Source organism: Nyctibius grandis, chromosome 1 (assembly GCF_013368605.1).
Source record: "Nyctibius grandis isolate bNycGra1 chromosome 1, bNycGra1.pri, whole genome shotgun sequence".
In the NCBI taxonomy this organism is placed as follows: Eukaryota; Metazoa; Chordata; class Aves; order Nyctibiiformes; family Nyctibiidae; genus Nyctibius; species Nyctibius grandis.
Window position 1 is genome coordinate 98,187,870 of NC_090658.1, and position 7,140 is coordinate 98,195,009.

Genomic DNA, 7,140 nt, shown 5'->3' on the forward strand with positions numbered 1-7,140 from the left:
TAAACAATCTGGACGTCCATAAATCCATGGGCCCTGATGGGATGCACCCGCAGGTGCTGAGGGAGCTGGCGGAAGTCATTGCTAGGCCACTCTCCATCATCTTTGCTAAGTCGTGGGCAACGGGAGAGGTGCCTGAGGACTGGAGGAAAGCGAATGTCACTCCAGTCTTCAAAAAGGGCAAGAAGGAGGACCTGGGTAACTATAGACCGGTCAGCCTCACCTCCATCCCCGGAAAGGGGATGGAACAACTTGTTCTTGGTGCTGTCTCTAGGCACATCAAGGATAGGGGGATCATGAGGGGCACTCAGCATGGCTTCACCAAGGGGAAGTCATACTCAACCAACTTGATAGCCTTTTATGAGGACGTAACCCGGTGGATAGATGATGGTAAAGCTGTGGATGTGGTCTATCTTGATTTCAGTAAGGCGTTTGACATGGTCTCCCACAGCATCCTCGCAGCTAAACTGGGGAAGTGTGGTCTGGATGATCGGGTAGTGAGGTGGATTGTGAACTGGCTGAAGGAAAGAAGCCAGAGAGTGGTGGTCAATGGGACAGAGTCCAGTTGGAGGCCTGTGTCTAGCGGAGTCCCTCAAGGGTCGGTACTGGGACCAGTAATATTCAATATATTCTTTAATGACTTGGATGAGGGAATAGAGTGCACTGTCAGCAAGTTCGCTGATGACACAAAACTGGGAGGAGTGGCTGACACAACGGAAGGCTGCGCAGCCATTCAGAGAGACCTGGACAGGCTGGAGAGTTGGGCGGGGGAAGAAATTTTAATGAACAAGGCAAGTGTAGAGTCCTGCATCTGGCAAGAACAACCCCATGTACAAGTTGGGGACAGACCTGTTGGAGAGCAGCGTAGGGGAAAGGGACCTGGGGGTCCTAGTGGACAACAGGATGACCATGAGCCAGCAGTGTGCCCTTGTGGCCAAGAAGGCCAGTGGCATCCTGGGGTGTATTAGAAGGGGTGTGGTTAGCAGGTCGAGAGAGGTTCTCCTCCCCCTCTACTCTGCCCTGGTGAGGCCGCATCTGGAATATTGTGTCCAGTTCTGGGCCCCTCAGTTCAAGAAGGACAGGGAACTGCTAGAGAGAGTCCAGCGCAGAGCCACGAAGATGATTAAGGGAGTGGAACATCTCCCTTATGAGGAGAGGCTGAGGGAGCTGGGTCTCTTTAGCTTAGAGAAGAGGAGACTGAGGGGTGACCTCATTAATGTTTATAAATATGTAAAGGGCAAGTGTCATGAGGATGGAGCCAGGCTCTTCTCAGTGACATCCCTTGACAGGACAAGGGGCAATGGGTGCAAGCTGGAACACAGGAGGTTCCACATAAATATGAGGAAAAAACTTCTTTACAGTGAGGGTGACTGAACACTGGAACAGGCTGCCCAGAGAGGTTGTGGAGTCTCCTTCTCTGGAGACATTCAAAACCCGCCTGGACGCGTTCCTGTGTGATATGGTCTAGGCAATCCTGCCCCGGCAGGGGGATTGGACTAGATATCTTTCGAGGTCCCTTCCAATCCCTAACATTCTGTGATTCTGTGATTCTGTGAAAATATAAGCAAACTGGCCAGGTACCAGGACTCAGGGAGAGCTCAGGGGCTTCTGATATGAGTTGCATGAATACAGGGGAGGGGCAGCAAAAGAGCATCAGGATGATCCTCTTCATATTATCTGAAAAGGTAAATTTAAAAGAAGATTAAATGTGCAAAGGCTGAATCATAAGGCAAGTGCTCGAAGAGACTACTTTAAGGTTCAACAGGCAATCTTAATTGTAGTGCTTCCAATCCTTGAATGCCTGAGTTTGTGTTTCTGCTGATATTCTTGTAACATAGGGGGGTTTGTGCATGCAGTTTTCTAGGCTGAAAAGCAAATAAACACTTCCCCTTCTGTGTAATTATGTTACCCCTGAAGGTTATCATCTCTGGAGATCATATCTTTCTCTCTGCCCCACCGACCTCTGCCACTTGAGCAAATGCTGTAGTTGTGAGATGTCACCTGGAACGTGGCTCAGCACCACAGGATACTCACTGGCACAGGTTTCAGAGGTGTTTGCTAGCAGCAGATGTTTGATAAGAGCATTGATTTCCATCCCTACCCGCGCCTGGAGGACCTCCCATGAGCAGGTTCTTTGCACGTCCGTTTCCCACTTCTTCCAGTCTTCATCACCAAAGCTGGTGGCACAGAGGGATAATTGAATCTTTTCAGCATGCGGGATTCAGCTCTGCATTTCAAACTTATTTTGCCTTACATATAATGCATTTATTTTCAATTAAAACAATGCTTATTTTTGTGATGGTTTCCATCAAGCTATGCACAGCTCTGCATGTCCCCCTCGCGCTATATTGCACCGTGTCATGCCTGCCTCACCCCACTCCATCCCTACATGGCATTTCAGAGCTCTGGGAGGCAGGTATGACACCTTGCTCATACCAACCGCCTGTGACCGCAGAGGTCCAAACGGGCATTCGCAGCTCTTCCTTCCAGGAATCTGTCGCCGGTTGCTATAGTGATAAACAAGTTGGCTTATTAGGAAATGGAACAAAGCACTGGAGAAAATTATTTCAAAATGGCCTATGTGCATACATAAACATGCAATCTTGTTCTTCATTGTCAGCTCGGGCAGCTGGTTTCTTGTTTCTGGAACAGCACAGACCTTGTATACATTATTTTAGCAAGCCCAGCCCGGTCCCCACTGTCTGTCATTTCTGACACACAGCGTCCTGTGTGCGAGTGCAGGGCCTTCGCTTCTCAGTTGGATGATTAAATTTCTTGGGGGCTTCCACAACTGGATAGCGTAGGGAAACATGGTCTCTTAGAGAAAGTGTTAGGTGATCTAATGAGGCTGAAATAAGTCTAAAGGAGCAGAAGAGGACAGAAGAAATTATGCTTTTGATGCATCCTGTGCTGCTGCTTCCTTTCTTTTTTTCTTTCTTCGCCTCTCGTTGATGCCGAGATCCCTGTATGCAGACACTGAGGGTGGTGGTCTGTGCCTGTCAGATGGCAGAACACTGCTTTCTCTGTAGGACACCTGGCTTAAGCCTTGGTCTTTTGGGCCTTCGCTAGCATACAATAAACCCATTCTCATTTGAATCCCTAGATACAGAGTGACCCCACTGAGATCAGGCTTGTGCCCTTGAGTGTGTAGTTAGACAGTGGTTGTTCTTTGACACTCCTGTGAGATGCAGCCCCAAGGCTCTTTTTTTGGCTAATCACACATTTTGATTGACTGAGCGATGCCAAAAGGTGTAAATTCAAACACTAGAAACTGCACTGCATATATTTAATTTAGACAGGCAGGCTAGTCTTTTGTCTGCTATGATTTGAGTCACCTGGTGTCTGGTTTTACCCGTCACAGAAACAGGCTGATGAGCCACCTTTGCATGCCAGAGCTGATTACCCACCCTCAGTTATCACCACGCACTGCTGTTGAAAGAAAACCACGAAACAGTCTAAAGAAATGAACCATCCTTGGGTTTAATCTATTCAATTACAGTCATGTGAAATAGGAACTATTTCTCTGCAGTGTTTTATCCACTAGTTAAAAATAATTGCACATTTTTATATGTTTATCCAACTGGTTTTGCTTCTGCTTCCCACAGGACTGTAATAGTTATATCAGCCGCAGAACCTACAAAACAATCAATTTTAATAGCCTTTTTTCAAACGCTATCTATAACTCTGACCATCTTTCTAATATCTGAAAAGGAACAGTCTATAGCATTGTACCTAGCTTGAGCAAATCCTGGTGTTCAGAAACTGAGGGGAAATTCAAATGGTGCAAGAAAAAGGCTTGGCCAGTTTGGCCAGCCCTGGCCATGTCCAGCTGAGAGGCTGGGTGAGTAGCTGGGTCCCAGCAGAAGCCTCTAGACGGAGCTGCCTGATGGGTGGGTGACCTGGAGTGGTGGTGGTGGAGCAAAAAGAATGGAGTTGTTTTAGAGAAAGTGGAAGAGTACACCTATGGCACAGCTATAGCGACTCTCCTGCCACGCCTATCCTTTTCTACAGACATTGAGAAGACTGAAACCAATGAAGAAGAAACTGGGGCACACAGTTGCTGGCTAGCATTACGATCTCTTGTGACTGCATCCATCCAGCACAAGGTGAAGAGTCTGCCATGTGCTCCAGTTTGAAAAAAGCCTCTGTGGTCCTGCAGAGAACGTTCCCAGGGATGAGATTTCTTTTGTATGTTCATGCATATACACACTTGCACAGACAGACACACTGCTTTTGAGCACTGTGTCAAGCATTCCTCTGCCAGGCATCCTCCGCTGGTGAGAAGTGCAAGAAACTGAAGTGGAGGTAGTATTTTTAAAATGAATGAAAAATTGGGTGCCAAGTCCTGACACATCTCTGACAAAAATCTTTGGAGAATGGCGGCAGCAATCAGCAATACCATAACAGATGAGCCAAGCAATAAACTACTGCAAACAAATGATTCTGGACCAGATCCTCAAAAGAAATGCCTGCCCACACACCCTGATACAGCCCAGAATATGCACTGTACTGCATATCGTGTGTGAAGCCATAGGAACGGCCTGAGTCACACGATGATTGGTACCATCCATCACAAGTTAGAAACTTGTCCTTTGTTTCAAAGTTGCACCTGAGGCCTCAAATCAAATGTGACAATTTTTATAATAACCAGTGCTAAGGTGTTTGGTAGAAAAAACTATCTCTGCAGACAGTTTATACCCACAAATGAAGTAGTTATTTGACTGGGTTCCTGCTGTTTCCAAAGGAAAAACATTTTGCTTTGCTTATCAAGAAACAACAGTTCAATAAATAACATTTGGCTTGTATGCAGTGCCTTCATTATCTTTTAACTTTCCATCTAAGATAACCTACACCTAAAGCTAACAGAAAGTGCTGCTGCATCATTTGATATCACACCTGATATACCTGACTCATGACCTCCGAGTCTGTTCTGTGGCACGTGAAAACCTGTTACAATGGTTCTGGGGTAAAAAGATAGTTACTGCGATTTGTTATCAAACAGCCGAGTGTCTCATATTGTTACGTTACAAACCTCGGGTACAGTTAGAAGCAGCAAATACTACGTTAGCAAGTGTACAGAAACACGTAGTTACTGGCTTTCAGGAACACAATTGAAGAGATGGAAGAACACCCAACAGTTCGTCGAGATACCTCCCTGGTGCTGAGTTAGTGTTTGTGCTCCTTCCCAAACTGCTGCAATACATTCAGCTGTTCTTATTGCTGCCCTTGTTAAGGTCTTATAGCCATAAACTATTAAGTACTCTCTCTAGGCTAAGCTCTGCAGACGACATGCAGGTCCACTAAAGATAATATTTTTGGATGAAAAATAATATAAAGATAAAAATAATATTTTTTAATATTATAATATTTTTGGCTATAAAGAATGTCAGTTAAAGTAATCCATTTGTAACCCTTCGCTTCTAGGTTCTGCCGTAATAGGTTTTTAGGGTCCTGACATGGTATCTCATAACATCTAGAAGCGACTGGCTTTGAATTAACTTTTCCAAATGACTACTGACTTTCAAATGAGAACAAGCAATAGCTTCTTGGTATGTTGCTTTGATACATACATATGTTTGCATTATTTGAACGAATTATCTCTGTAAATAGGATTGTACTGTAAATGAGAAAACAATGGTACGTTCAGTCATCGGACACAGACGGTGTTTAGCTGATTGCCCTCTAGATAAACTGCATCAGCACAAAATGGGCAACTGTAATTTCATGTCCAAGATGGTTTTGATTTGGATATATTGGAGTATTTATGCTCACTGCATTCCTCCATATTATTTCATTAATCATAAAACAACCCTTCCACTCCTCCACTAAACATGCTAACTCTAATTAGCTCTCTGCTACACAGATGTTTCCTCATTTAGATGTTCAGTGCCTGGTCATGTGTCACTCTCACTTTCACATGGATTTCAGCTTATATCACATCACTTCAACGTCCCTTCTGTGTGTGAGCCCTCTGGGTTAATACGTCCTTTTGAATAACACATTGATTGCAGATAGATATGAATGATAGATGTACATGGTGTCCACATTATTTGCATTTGTTGTACACATGCAAATACGAAGGGTGCATATAAAACAGAAACGAAAGCAGTCGTTTAAGACAAAGAGGCTGATGTAAAGACATGACCAATTTCTGTACCCCACGCTATCCCTATCAATAAGTCAACAATCAGTGACAAATCACTCTTATTTCTGATCTCAAATAGTCCACAAGTCGGTGAGACCATCATTTGATCTATACAAGGGTAAATGTTTTAAGCAGAGGAATAATGAGAATCCCAGTAATTTGTAAACACTAATGCTGTGCCTCTGTGTTTTTATGCAACATGAAGTTTTAAAAGCATAATTCAAGCTGTAAGCAAGTGTTTAGTTTTGACAGCAGGGAGCATTGAAAAACGCATCGGGAACTTCCCTGGTAGGGCAGGATCCGTAAGAGGTTTTACATCGTGCGTTTCCTGTGTGTCGCAGCACCCGACGAACGCCTTTTTCTCGAAATAAAGGCAAGTGGATTATTATGAAAGTCCCATATACGAATGCTTTTTAAAAAGCAGCTCTCGAGTCCGTCTGATCTATCGGGAAGCAGCACGGTAGTAAACCAGGTAAAACGCGGCTCAGAGCGGCGCGGCGCACAGGGCACTGCGCGCTGTGCGCTCCGCGGGCCCCGGAGCCGCCGTCGGGGGACAGGGGACGGCACCGACTGACGGGCACCGCGGAGAAAACGAGGGGAACCGCACGAAACGGCCGCCTTATTCACAACTTCTTACTTCGGCGGCGCTCAAAAATATTCTTCCGTTAAAAAAAAAAGCAAACAACAAAAATGAAGCGAGCGGCTGCCGCCGGTACGAGCGGTGAGTACTGCGGGACGCACCCTCCCCCCCGCGCCTGCGGCGGGGCACGGGGGCCTCCCCCGGCCCGGCCTGGTCCGGCCCGTCGTGCGCTGCCCCGGGGAAGGCGTCCCGGCCGCCGGCCGAACTTGGCGTCCGCCGCGGTGCCAGCCGCGGAGGGAAGGAGCCCCCCGCCGCCTCCAGCTGGGCCCCGGCGCCGCCCGTGTCTCCCCCCCCCGCGAGGGTGCCGAGCGCGGAGCTCCGGGGGCTGCCGCTGCCCTCTCCCCGTGGCGCCTGGGGG